We start from the raw sequence: 14,858 nt of genomic DNA on the forward strand, positions 1-14,858 counted from the left end.
TCTCTGTGTTCTAATATCTGTGCCTCTTTCAATAACAAACAGTGATCATTACTTTACCTCAAGATGAATATTTAATGACACCCGCTCTCAAAAATATGAAAAATGAAAACTCCTAGACAGGCAGAGACAGAGCAGGGTAAAAGGGAGGATACAAAGCGCTTAAGCCTCCTCATCATTACGATGGCCCCTGGTACTCAGGGCCACCAAGGAATCCCTTAATTCCTCCAGCATTATGCGCTTCAGACTCTTTCATGTCCTCCGTATGGGAGACGGCGAATGGAGATGGAGGGGGGGTCGCTGGAAAAATTCTAATATGTCTCTTGCTATGAAAAAATATGCACATACATTTAGCATTTAGATTCTCCAAGGGCAGAACAGAGGAGATGGGCACATGTCAGCTACCATATTGTGTGTGTGTGTGTGTGTGTGCATGTTTGGTGTCTGTATGTGGGTGCACGTCCTTGTGTGTATGCACATATGTTTGTGTGAGGAGGCCATTCTTAAATGGTGCAGTCTTTATTTATCCCCAGTTTGTGTCTGTGCCCCGTGGTTACCATAGTAATATTAATGATTTGGCTCTTCCGCACTGGAAGTGAGAAAGGTCATGTGTTTCTATCCAGCCCTACTTAATATATGCTGTGCTAAACTGACAGGTTGGGTATTGGTTAAACTGACGGAGTGGTTGACTCATTGGCAGAGGTTAACTGGTTTCCTGTCTGGCTGACTGAGTGACTGACTGGTTATTTGAAGTTTCGACTGGCTGCTGGTTCGGCGGCTGTGAGGGAGCGAATTAAATGACTGGTGGTAGACATGTTGGCATGTTGACTGGCTAACCGGATGAATGGCAGGCTGGCTGGATAGCTGACTGGCTTGTTGACTGACTGGAGGATTAGCTGAGTGTCTGATTGACTTGTTGGTGGAATGACTGTCACTCTGACTGACTGCTGCGATGCCTGTCTGGGTGGTTTGTTGGCCAACTGTCTGACTGACCAGATTGGTGGTTGTTTGACTCATTCACTTTAAAATCGACTGTTTTGTCAGCTTGCAGACCCTAATCAGCTAATGACAACTAATCTAAGTATATGTTAGATAATATCAACATAAATTGTTTTAATGATCTGTTTATTTTGCATGCACAGTTTAGGTTAAACATGACTAAATAGCCATTTCGTCACTGTGTTTCTTAGTCAACAATCCTCAGGGGACACTTTTTTGTCCTATAGTTACTGTATGAATACACTTTGTAGTAAGATTAATTGTGTGCTGGAATTTCAAGAATACCAATTATTTTCAGTGCAAAACAAATGAGTTTCTATTAATAAAGCAGCTATCAGTCTGTGTTTTGTCCACTGCCCTTCATTTGTCTGCATCTCATTGTTTTAACATTCATAGCAATGACAAACAAGTTGTTAAACTTCATTCATGCAGCACTTCTCAGTCTCACCTTTTGTGGTTTCTCTTCAAAATTGTTTTTTATAACTATTCTGACTAACATAGCTCCATGATTAACTCCTATTACATGATAAAAGAATTGAGAGTGACCGCAGTTTGGCATAGACGGAGAAGTGGGACAGGCAATATTTCACTGCTGTGGCCACAGGAGGGCACAGCAGGCTCATCTCTCACCCTGCTGCTTTATTAAGATGGAAACAACTCAAAAGGAGGAATGATCTTTATATCTCTCTCGTCTCCCTTCTCTTCCTCTCATTCTGCATGTATCGCAAGCCTTTATTGAAATCTCCCCTCCATTCAGATGTGTCCATAATTAATTACACAATTTGGGATCATTATTCACAGGCGTACACACACACACACACAGTTGTGTACTTCCCCACCACAGCTGAAGACTTCATTATCTGTGGAACCTGCCTCTCAGATTTTTCTTACAGGCTTACTAAGCCTGCCTCATCAGAGGTTCCTTAAACACTCACCATCTATTCAATAATTGCGAACACTAGTCGTCTCTCTTAGTGATCATGGATTATTAGAGTATCCACTTTAAGTGACAGCATCATGCAAAAACTGCTTTTGACAGGGTAAGAAATAGGGCTGACAGATGAATCGTATTTTCATCGTCATCGCGATATAAACATGCACGATAAACACTTCACAAAAGGCTGCCTAAAATGCGATGAGTAACGAGAGGTGGCAGGATAGGGTTAAATTAATTTTCCATTTAATTGATTGATTATTTATGTGCTCTTTTCAAGATTATATCAATTAATCAATAACATATTTTTATATTATTCTATTCAGTGTTTCTGGGTACCTATATAGCAAGGTACCTATTAAAGTAGAACGATTCAGGAACTGTATCGTTAATATGCGTCCTTAAAAATACTGCTTATTTATCGCAAGTCATATCGTCATGGCAATATTGAACAGTGTCATTGCACATTTTGTTCATTTGGTGCAGGCCTGGTATAAAGAGATGCAATGTTTTGATGGTGTCAGATGAAAATATTAAATTCCCGTATTTTAAGTTTGACAGAATCAAAGAAACCTGATATATTTTAAGAGCAGTGACCATGCTTTACTATGTGTATTACAAAACACACACATATTTTACTTAATGAAACTGTATGGATGCATGCAAATCATCTCTAACCACAGCAACAGCATTAGAATAATGAAGGATTTAACAAAAAAAATATGTACTGTATATGTAGATGCAGAATTTCTTGGAAAATGGGTGATTTAAGCTTTTCTTTTTCTTTTTTTGGCCTAGTCTGTGTCTTTAAACAATATTCATTTTCTTAATTTGATATGTCTTGTAGCTTGTCTTCAAATGTAGCTTGTCTTAGTCAGTGTCAGGTGAAGTGGCAGATGGCAACTGTGTATGTTGTAATGTAAATCATCATCTGACTATCAAGATCCCATTAAGTTTAACATGGTTTAACAGGGACCTTACATTCACATGATATACTCAAATCTTCAAATGTCTTGGAAAAGTGACCACCAGGTAAAAAGAACTTACCAATAACTAGGTGGCTTCACATGAATTAATTTTATCTAAACTTTCCATGGTGCTGTGGCTGGACTAGGTTGTTCCACACTTTTGACTCTACACCATCTGAAAACTTGCTTTTACTTCAAAAGAAATCTTTTCTTTATAGAGATGCAGCTACATAAAGATTCCTGTCACTTTTTCTTGTAACACACTTGAATCTGCACAGAGTGATGAAATGGCAGCATAAAAAAGAAGCAAATAACTTCTAACTTCAGGAAAACTATTCATGCTTAACCTACTTCCACAACTCTTGTCTTCTCTCACAACTTAATTATAATGTGATTAATTTTGTCAACAATAATTACATTTTTCATGACAGAATTTTAAGTGAGGGAAGATGCAAAACATTATCATAACACTTCCCATTAAGTTGTTTGTGTCTGTTTGTTTATTCAATTAAATATTAACAGCCTGCAACTAAAACTGATTAGCTGTTAATTCTCTCTCACAAGTGGTCTCACAGATCTGGAGGATACAACAAACCAGACGTACCAGCAGAGCAAAAACAACCACATGGTGAGGCGAGCTAAGTTCATCAGGGTGAGTTTAATACAGTGGAGATAGTGTTTGAAAAGACTCGAGTGTAAAGACAAACTTAACTGTCGTTAGCAGACTTCGATCTAATTTGGCCTCATAGGGCTTCTTAAGCAAATTGTACACATTGTAAACACTGTACACTATATAAACACTGGAGCTCAATATGTTACTGTCTTGACTATTTGCTGTCACACCATAATTTCTAAAGTGCAGTTCGTGCATGGATTCTGTGCCAGAAAATTCACACAATATGCAAGAAAAGCGACATGTGTAAAGATTATTCTCACTATACGGTGCTCTTAAACATCTGAGGACCTTTCATCACACAAGGTCATGATGCAATAAATTTCAAAACACTAAAAGCTACTTTGCATGAAACTGCTGCAAGAAAGAACATGAAAGCTAGTGTAACTAAAGTCACGTGGTTGTGGCATGAAACTGGAGATTTATTGGTTTGACAGTAACAAACTGGCCCTCGCCATACATTTACTGTACATACTGACATACGCAAGGAGGCTATTTCAAACAGTGTTGTAAAGGTCTAGAAAGTTGCGCCCTGTGAATATGAAATGAGCATATATCTGATGGCCATACTTTTAGGTGTGACAGTATGATTGTGACAGCTGCCTTTTGCAGACTGTGGGCTGTACTTAATGTGCAGGTACAGCTGAACATCTAAAACCTTTGCATACATACATTATTAGCCTGTCCTCATAAACCATCAAGGTTGGGGTTTTTAGTCCTAATCTAGGTAAGCAGGTTTTATTTATGGGTTATGAATAATTGAGTATCTATTAGAATATCCCTCACTCATGCATTGATGGAGGTACACATTAATATTTCAAAATATTAGTGAGACCTGGATTTTAGAGTCTTCTGTCAATATCATTTAAAAGTCCATTTTTTCCTGACAGGTCAGCTTTATGTCACTTTAAGACATGCATTTGAATGACCATGGTGATGAGAACACGAGTGAAATCTTTCTTTACATGACATCCATTTTACTTCCAAAGGACCAGCCTCATGTCACTGTAATCATCCATTTCAGTGACCGTGCATGGGTTCAAATAGCACCTTCATTACCATAACTGGAGTAGTTAAAAAACAACTTTTTTCCCCCCAAAAAACTTTGGCGTAAAAGGAATTTAGATTTATCTTTTTGTTTGCTAAATAGTAAACATATCTGGGCTCGACTTTTATTGGCAAATTGAATAAAAAAAAATAAAAATTCAGGTAAAGTGAATTTTATTGTCCCCTGAGGGAAATTTGTCTTGGGCCACATGTACTGTATTTCTGCACAAAACAAACAGTAACCCACATTAATAAACAGTGACAAGACAACAGTAAAAACTCAAGATATCAAAGGTTAAAATAACAATGTGTACACAAGTCAAAGTGAGGTTGTGTCAACAACAGCACAATGGTGTAGTATTGCACTTGAAAATGTATTTCTTCTAAGTCTCTGTTCCCTATTCACTCAGTATCAAATTCACGAGAGGTACAGCCATAATTCTGCTATACCATACAGTACTGTGACGGCAACAGGTCTATTGTCTTGTGAAGTTGTGCCGCTTAAGGAAGCGCCTTTTGCAAAAGCCACTGCAAAGAAGGATGTGGCATGCAGCTCTTGAATGTCAGTGATGATGAGAAGTGGTGGCCATGCAGGAATAATCTAAAAACCTTAAGATTTGTCATGGAAATGATTACAAGTAAAATTTATCAGAACTCCAGATCATGTATGTGGGATGTCCTTGATTCAAATGCGTAACTCAGGTGAAGACAGAGAAGGCTGTTTTAAGAGTAAGAGATACAAAAATGAAAAAGTGAATTTAAACTGTTGAAATACTGTGTACTATGAAATACTAATGAAACATGGTATAGTTTGACACCCTCTTACAGTTTGCTGTTAATTTGCAAGTGTGTAATTAATTATTTCCTTCTTTTAGCTTGTTTTTATTTGCAAATACATTTTGAAGCATCATTAAATTGACAATGCTCCACAGGAAATAAAAGTAGCTTTTTATACAGTATAGACATAAATTTGAAAATACTGACAATTTCTAAGAAGCACTCAAACACAACAAAAGCGATCTTTCTGTGGTGTGTGAATTGCAGTGTGTATTTCAGTGCTGTTTTGATGTGTGCCTGCTGTGCCTGCACTGCACTGAATCTATGTGTTTGTGTGTGCCTTTATTTGCACATGCCTGCATGTGCATGATTACACATAGGAAGAACGGAATGTGTGATTGCAAACCTTTGTGTGCAAATGTGTATGTTTGTGTACCTGTGTGAATGAGTGTGTATGCGTATATGACTGCCTTTGTGTGTGTGTGTGAGGGATGGCAGCTGCTGTCACCCAGTGGGGCTGACAGTGGTTAAAGACAGTAAAGCTGTGTGTGTAACAGGCCTGCTGTCACTTCCTTCCCTGTGTTATTTTACTTCTCTCTAATGGGCTTTATTTCATTGTCAGCTGGCAGTCTCCCTCCTCCTCCTCTCCTCTTTTTATTCCTCCTTTTATTCATTCCTTCCTCATTTTCTCTCTCTTGACACATTACAGGCTGCCTTTGGAGAACAGCAGAGGGCCAGAGACCCCCTGCCAACCATAATAATGTGGTAAAACAAGCCGACAGGTAGAGTGTGTGTGGGTGTGTGCATGGATTGTGTGCACATCCACATTTGTTTAAGTTTGTGAGTTCACAGGCATGCACGTGTGCATCAATGTGTGTGTCCGTTCTTGTCTTCATGCACATGCCATGCATATGTCTTCCTCTGTGTGGCTTTTTCTGTGTCCTGGAAAACCTATCAAAGTCCTCCCCATTAAAAAGCCTTCTGTGGCACATTATTAGCCCCTGTTACAAGGGCAATCTATCTAAGCTCAAACTAAAGGGGAAGGAGAGGGGAGGAGGGTTGGGCATTGGAGTGGTGGGGGAGATTCCTGTCAGCTCAGTGAACATTAGCTGTCCCAGAGTGCTTGTAGCCTCAGCAGGTGTGCTGACCCACCAAGACCCATCAACCCCCTGCTTCTCTCTCTCTCTCTCTCTCGCTTTCATACGCACACACCTACACACATGCACACGGACAGACTCAGTGCAAATACACAGAGCTTCTGACTGCATCCACATACTCAAACCGGCACATTTACACGAATGGCGGTGCACATATACACAAACATACACACGCATAAAAGTAGTACCAGCCATTGGAACAATAGCTCTTTAAATCACCTGGAGGGAGAATGGGAGATGAAGATGTTGCGTTAATAAGAGCGCAGTCTTGTATCCCTACCACATGAGATGGAGAAAAACAGCAATGCCTTGTTAGTGGTTGTGGACAACACCTGATGTTTTTCATCTAAGGGGGTTTGAATATGGATGTGTGGCTCCTGAAGACACATAAATGAAATATGATCATGTGAAGAATGAAATCGCACCTGGATGAATCTTGACTTTTAGTTTTCAAGGATGAAAGAAGAGGGTTGGCAGAAAAAGAGAATGGAATCCATAATACAATTTAAAGATGACTTTGTTTGTCTCTAAATTAATGCAGAACTCAAAAGATTGGAACTTTGCCTAACAGCAGAATGGCTACACATTACAAATCTGAAGCTCTAGGCTGTCTCTGTGTGTGCATTAGTTTAATGCATGTGATTTTACTGTAATGTGGTTTCTGATCTAACCTGACTCACCGTAGGTCATTTCCACCAAGCTACCTTCATTATTCAGCTCTTTCTAAAAGTATGATAATAAATCTTGCAAATTGTCTGAGTGGACTTCTGGATCATGAGGTCTGTATGTAATGTGCAGCTACAACACAGGCGTTTGTCACAACCTGAGATTTAAAAAAAAAAAAAAAAAAGAACAATACACAAATTGAAATTTCCTGTGTCGATGAATTATTTGACACAACACATATTCACCTCGGCTGCACTCTGCCCTACTCATATTTACCACATCCATTTGCATTTACCAGCTTTCCGTTTGACTGCCTTATTTGCTTTGAAAAAGGCCTGAGCTGGAACGGTACAGAAAAGAAAAGGTTGGGCTCTTTATTCAAAATTCCTTTTGTATTGCTATTTGAGTGTTTTTTTTTTTCATGGCACTTTATTAGCCTGACTTTTACTGTCTGCAACCACTAGCGGATTCAAAAGGAAAAGGAAGGGGGGGGTAAGGTGGATAGGAGACAGAGGAGATGGGGTGGGAGGGGGGGCAGAGGGGGCTGAGAGATGGATGTAAATGTGGAATAATGTAGCAGGAGTGAATTTGCATGGTCAAATGTCAAAAAAATGAAGCCTTCCCCTGAGCCTTGTCAGGGAAAATAACATAAGTGGCGCGCTCCAGCTATGGCATGCCATTAGCGGTTAGTTCTGCCTGTCATCAGTCACTGAGAAGAAGAAATGGCCGTCATTATCTCCAAAAAATGGACTGAGAAAGATGGATACACCCTCCTTCTCTGACAAAAAGGCACGTATCATGTGTGAATGTGCACACTCAGACACATAAGTACACAAAGGCAGACAGACACACACCTGCATGTGTGTGTGGTATTGTATGACTGTGCACATCAAGCAGGATAAAACAGTATACAGTATATTTTAATGCACCACTGACATGTAAAGTAGAAGCAAAACATCTGACCAGAAAACAAATAAACAAACAAACAAAAAAAGATCTCTGAAAAGTAATGTTGCCAGGCATGGGAGATGCTGAAGCATATTTGTTAGTGATTGTGCAGTATGCGTGCCATGCAGTTAGAGTTAAATCACTGTTTGCCCCTCCTCTAACATTTCTTGTCCCAGGGCTGTTGGCAGCTGATGATATTAATGCTCATTCTGAAATAACTGCTTAATTTCCAGTCATGTAATGTCCATTACCATGTTACATGCTGTATCCCAACAGCTGACCAACAACAGACTGGCCATATAATTAAATATACTACTAGGGGAGAGAGAGAGAGAGAGAGAGAGAGAGAGAGAGAGATAGAGAGAGAATATTGGATGAGGATTGAGTACAAGTGCGTATAAAAGAATCATACACTTCCTTTGATTTGCACACACGCATACAGCTCACTGCAGGAAGGAGGCTCTGGCAAGCAATTATATAATAAGCTTAAAGACCATAAAATCTGCAGTAGCAAGGACAATTAGCCATTACATTCCATGGTACTGATAGCCACACATTGGTTTTTGAAGATAAAAAAAATCCTCTCACTGTTACATTGTCTGGACACCATGTTGAATTGTCTTAACAAGCGTCGAGAATTCAATTATTCTTATTTTTATTTATTTATTTGTTTTGTTTTTTTCTTAAAGAGAAAGGGGAATATCTCTGTATCCACATATTGTTACAATCACTGGCATACATTCAAATAAATCTGAGACAAGTTTTGTCCTTGAAAATATTGCTCTTGACATTCAAGAATGCAATTTCCATGTGGCGATGAGACAGTGTTGGTAACAATAGCAGAAAACCGAATATAGGTATGCATTGAGGAGAAGTCCATGAATTTTAAGACAGGGAATATATTGAGAAGGCTGGCACCAGACAATGAACAAGAGATAGAAAGAGAGAGAGGGAGAGGGAAGGAGAGAGAGAGAGAGAACAACCGAGCAAGAGATCAGCATGGCAGCTAATGTAATGAATAATATCTCAAGTGTAAATCCAGCCAATTGAACCCAGGGCTGCCTTCTCCCTCTAGCAAGGCTAAATGAGTTTCCATGGGAATGTGGATGAAAGGAGCGCAGACGTCTAGGTCAGGCATATTGGAGAGGAAGAGGCAGAAAGGCGCTGGGAGTATGAAATAGAGTCCTCAGGGTCTGGTTTGCAGAGATTTGCACTTGTGCTAAGCCACTTCAGATGTGAGTGGAGGGTCTAACAGCCTTAGACTTGAGCATCAAGGTATGTGTGTAGGTCTGTTGTTGAGCTGTGTAAGCACTGAGGGCAGAATATGCCCCAGAAGGGGTGAGAGAAATTCATACAAGTTATGCCTTCTGTGTTCAGTTCAACATATTGTTGGTGGAGGGCAGTGGTGCCGAGAATGGAATATGGCTGCTGTCAAATCAAGAAAGAGAGACAAGCCTCTGTGCATACACAATGCACACAGAAATGCACCAACTCATATGTCTCAACACACAATAAAAGGCTCTTTGCTTTCCCTCTCGCATGTCTTCCTCCTCAATATTGTTCCTCTTGCTTGATTTAATTGAAAGTCCGCACTGTCTCCCCCTGCGAGGAACCTGTCTGTGCTACTTCAGAAGCTGTAGTGACCAAGTTCAAAGTGACACATCTAGGACATGTGAGCCGCACATTACCTTGACACAGTTGGGCTGTAGAAATTAGCCGCTGTCTGAATTATTAAAATAACAAGGGACATTTCATGTGATTGGGTGGGGAGATATGCCCCCACCACCCGCAATTCTAATTGTCCACTTTAACTAGTTTTTTTGAGCCTTCAGCATCAGTCAATGTAATGTACTGGTTTGCAGATTTCTTCCCTCCCATTAGGGAAGAGGAACAAGGCATGGCTGTCCACTGAGCCCACCTCATTTATTATAATGACCTGCCAGGCCCAGACATGAACATATTAAAGTTATAGGAGAGTGGGACATGACAGGTGCACACAACCTTGTCAGATCTGTGTTGGTCTAGTTAGAGCATACAGATCCCCGAGTCTGAAATGACTGACAGGCAGATTGGATGCCAGGATTTATCTTACTGCAATAAGAAGGAAATTGAGGCTAATCGTTAGATTCCTAATAGTGCAAATATTATGCGTAGGTACACAAAACTACATGTAGATTAGGGAGACGATTGAGTTTGTAAAATTATTCATATCTTGAAATGCTTGATCTGGTAAAAACCAGCTGGTACACTATTTTTCTGTTGGTGAACATAAATTATATTTGATGTTGACATTGTGTGATATAATAGGAATATTTTTGACTTAGTAATTTTACTGACTATTTTATAGGTGGACAGTAGCACTCTTTACAAAGGAGTTCAACGTCGTCAAGAAGAACTGATGTCTTAGTGAATTTTAAAACTGAAAAAATGTACTTAGTCCCTTATTGTCACATACTGTACTGTATGAAAATGGTGTGCCTTTTTATAAAAACTTTGTAGGCACAGTAGTCAATGCAAAAATGGCTCTGGGTATCTGAAGCCATTGTACCTTTTTGATGCATTTTGTATCACATCTCCTAAAGCACACACTGTAACACGGGGACACAAGGAAACTCCTAATACTGTAGAGGGAACTATCTTTATTAGTAACTATGAAATAACAGACATTTATTATTCTGACAAACAAATAAATTACATGTTTAAAATAAACGTCAACGTACAGTATGACTCACACTATTCAATGTTCCCAAGCATGCCAGTATCATAATCCACTTATCAGAGGCGCAGGCCAAACAGTTATTATGTAGAGACATCACTTCAGTAAAGACAAACATACTTTAACTATCGTCAGGACTTGCACTAGAACAAAAGGCCTTGATGTTTAATGAAGTCATAGCAAACAGTTCTGTAATCCCTATAGGATCTAAGTAAACAAATGTAGGTCTTCTAAGTCTGCATAATGGAGCTCTGCCTTTACATTCACCCTTGGTCCGAGACTACTCTTATCTGCTAGGGCCTTAATGCCATGTAAAAGACACACACAAATACAGGAACACTTTGAGTTTCTTTTTTTCCCTCCCAGAACTAACATCCAAACTGGACTCTATAATCCTCTGCCATTCTTTTAATCATCTGACACCCAGAGAGGGCAATATCTATTTTCATCTGGTCCTGATAGGATCTCTTTAGGATTTAAAGAGGGGCCCCAGCATGCTGCGCCCAGCAGCTCAGCTGTGATCTGGGGCTTTGGGGAGTTCTCATTAGGCGTTAGCGGCCCCCAGATCGAAGAAACCCAGTTCTGGCTAGTGGATTTTTAATCCTCCTATGGCCTGTGTTGGGAGATGGAGTTATTTAGGGCCTTTGATTAGCCTTGCAGCTGCACTTTGATTAAGAGAACTTCTAAAGATCAAGCTTCTGGGCTGTGATTTGGAGGTGGTGGAGGACGTGTGTGGAGGTGGCCATGTGCTTACTTGTGTTGTGAACATTTCTGTGAAGGTACATACAGTGTTACATTGAGTACTTTTATATATGAGAGGAAATAAGAGCATTTCAATAGTTTTGTATGAATGTGTGTGCCATAGAATGTACATACAGTAGAGTGGGCCTGTATTAAACTACAGTTATAAAATATATGTAACACTGAGGGAGGTGGCAGTATGGGAGATGTGTTGGCTGTCACCTTAAGTGGCATTGACATCGACAAAGGTAGAAAGACTGAATGACAAAGAGATAGAGACAGAAGATGAGACAGATTTGGTCCAAAAACTTTGACTGCCTATGGCTAATTGATATTTGGTATCTCCTTTGTTCTGCTCAGGTTCAAACCATCAGGTAATAAAGCCAGGCTGGCCTGTCAGTTTCAGGTTGAGAGTGGTACCATTCAGGGCCAGTTGGATGTCCTTCAGATGTAAAGCAGGGATTGAACCCTGCTTTGTACTCCTATGGTTCGCTGGGCTCTTTGAGGTGACTGTACTAAGATCAATGGAAATATGGAAATCCAGATAAAGGAAAACTCATCTTTGATATACTGACACATCTTTTTCTGAAGCCTCAAAAAAAAAAAAAAAAAAAAGACAAAAATGCACATATGTACGAAAGTATGCACAGCAATTCCTACACACCTACTATACATAGAGCTGGCATATATCTTACCAGGGCAGTAGAATAGTGGTAAATTGTGGAGATGGGTCTGCTATGAGAAGGCCTCTACTGCTTTGTGAATTTGTGTTGTTGGGTAAAAAGAGAAGCAGTCATGAGAGAAGAAAGACCACTGGGACCTCCAGTAACTTGGAATGTCTCAGTTGGTGTACTGTAGTGAGTGGATTTAAGCTGCGTGAGAAATTTGCATGGATCTCTATACAAGGGAGAGAATCTCATGAAAACCTTATGAAGCCTAATGACTCGTAATGAAAGCTCCGGTTTGTTTTGGGGAAAATTCATGGAAGATAAGTGCCACCAAAAGCTCATGGGAGAAGATGCATATTCATTATATACAGTCTCTTTTTATACCAAGAAAGCAATTTAGTGGCTGAGCACAGGGAAGTTACACATCTGGGCAGATTGAGTTTACAGATGCAGCAGATAAATGGTGTAGCAATAGGCTACGCTGATAAAGCAGCAGTGGGGCACTCACACTTGCTAAAGCCACAAGTGAACCTAAGTCTTGTCTCCCTACATCTTCCGTCTAGAAGACTATGTCAACATAGTCGGGGACTACTAGGGGCCAAGATGGTGACAGTCCACTCTGAACTTCAAAACTGCTCTTCAAATCCTGTTAAAGTTTGAGAACAGTCACTCCATCATCTTTATTTAGCTGTAAACAACAATCATATGAAAACACAGAAATGTGAAAAAAATAAAACACAATATGGCTAAAAAAAAAAAGAGGCTGGTCTACATAAATACAAAGAAATTATTATATGTGGAAAAAAAATTTGCAGTGGTATACTTATTTAAAGAGGGTGGATTATGGAAGACGGCTGTTGGGTTGGATTTCTCCCAGTGCACAATCCTTTTTGTCTTTGTTAAATGTTCCCTTTATTCTCTAAGTGGATATAAAGTTCAAGGTTTTTCCCGATCCCTTCCCTTGCGAGGCACTTCAGTAAGCAAACTATGCATAATTAAACAACTAATTATGCAAAGCATTTATGTTTCTTTCAAGCTCAGTGTGAGTAGAAAACATCCAGTTTTTTGTGTCACTAGACTTTGGCCACAACAAAAGCCAAACAGAATAACAAGGTCACAAAGAAAGAAACAAAACAAGACAAAAGCCCAATCACTCTGGACATGTCACTAAAGTGGATTTAAAAAGAAAAAAGAAAAACACAATACAGTGATGTAAATTTGTGGGTAAACCAAACCCTTGCCATGGTCAAATTTCCTAAATTAATGTGACTTCATTGTGCTTCAGAAACAACTCGGTTGTGTGGATAGTGCTCACTGCCTTGCCAGGGTTCAAAGTCAAGAGTCACTTTGGTTTGTAGCGCAGGGATGTCACTGTTGTGGAGATATGAGACTAAGCAGTGAGCAGGCCCTGCCACCTTAGCTTTGATTCCAGGGCTAAGTATGTACAGATATCTAAGGTGTTGACACTTCGCCCTCTAAGCCCTATTTCTTTTCCCTGGGATCAGAGAGGCTCACTGATAGCAGATTATCTCTGCGGCATTTTGTGGCCCAGTTGGCACCCTCATTTGTTATCTGCTCACAGATACACTGAGGTACAGTCTGTGTAGGTAGAGAGAAATGTCAGAATAAAACATCTTAGACATATTCACTCTTCGCTTTGTTATTCAGTGTATTGTGTGGTTGTCTGTGAAGTAATAAAGTCTAACAAAACCACTGTTTGCACTTCTGGGCAACTTGAACAGAGATAGAAGTGGTACAAGCCTGTCTACTGTTAGAATAGGTTTGTTGAACTATGGTGAGATATAAGCCAAGAGGCACATGTGATGGTGTGTAAAGGTGCTGGTTCATTCTGTTAAATTTCAAAATATAGGATTGGATCTTATTTGATTTTTTTTTGTTGTATTGCAATTATGATTTTTTTTGATTGGCCATTTTGTAAATAACCTTGCTCTGCTAATAAAATACATTTAGAAAATATTCAGATTGTAGGTAGCCTTCGTATTTGAGGCATGGTTTATGAAAGCCCAGAGCTGTTTATTGGGCGCTACGAATGTCTATCAATGCGTCTGTACGTAGCTTATAGCCAGTCGTATCAATCATACCCGATGATGTATGTAGAGTAACAGAAATCCGATGAGGAAAAAAAACGCTAAATGTTGCTATTCTTTCAAAATGAACTTGCGGTCTAAACTACTTAAAACACTTTCTAACGCTGCATCGAAAGGTAAAGCGTCTGCCTCCATGTTGGATTGACAAGCTATCAACAAAGTCGCTTCGGTGTGTCATCGTCTTGCTGCCTCCTCCGTTCTGTGACTGGCTCCCTCGTTGAGGGAAAAATTGGGTCCATGGTTTCCAGGCTGACTTGCTGAGGGAATAAAATCGCGTGCAAGGCAGCATGGGTATATCCAGGCTTGATTGTAGGTCTAATCCTGATAAATCTGATACTGATGCACCTACTGTGGCCACTAATCCTTGTTTATTATATTACCATATGGTTAACAAACTTAGTTGTTGCATGAAATCTTGTGCTCTTCATACTTTTTATCCTTTTGTTCAATACTAAAAGT

The sequence above is a fragment of the Trachurus japonicus genome, chromosome 16, assembly GCF_045865225.1.
Source record: "Trachurus japonicus isolate A0001 chromosome 16, Traja_1.0".
Taxonomy (NCBI): domain Eukaryota; kingdom Metazoa; phylum Chordata; class Actinopteri; order Carangiformes; family Carangidae; genus Trachurus; species Trachurus japonicus.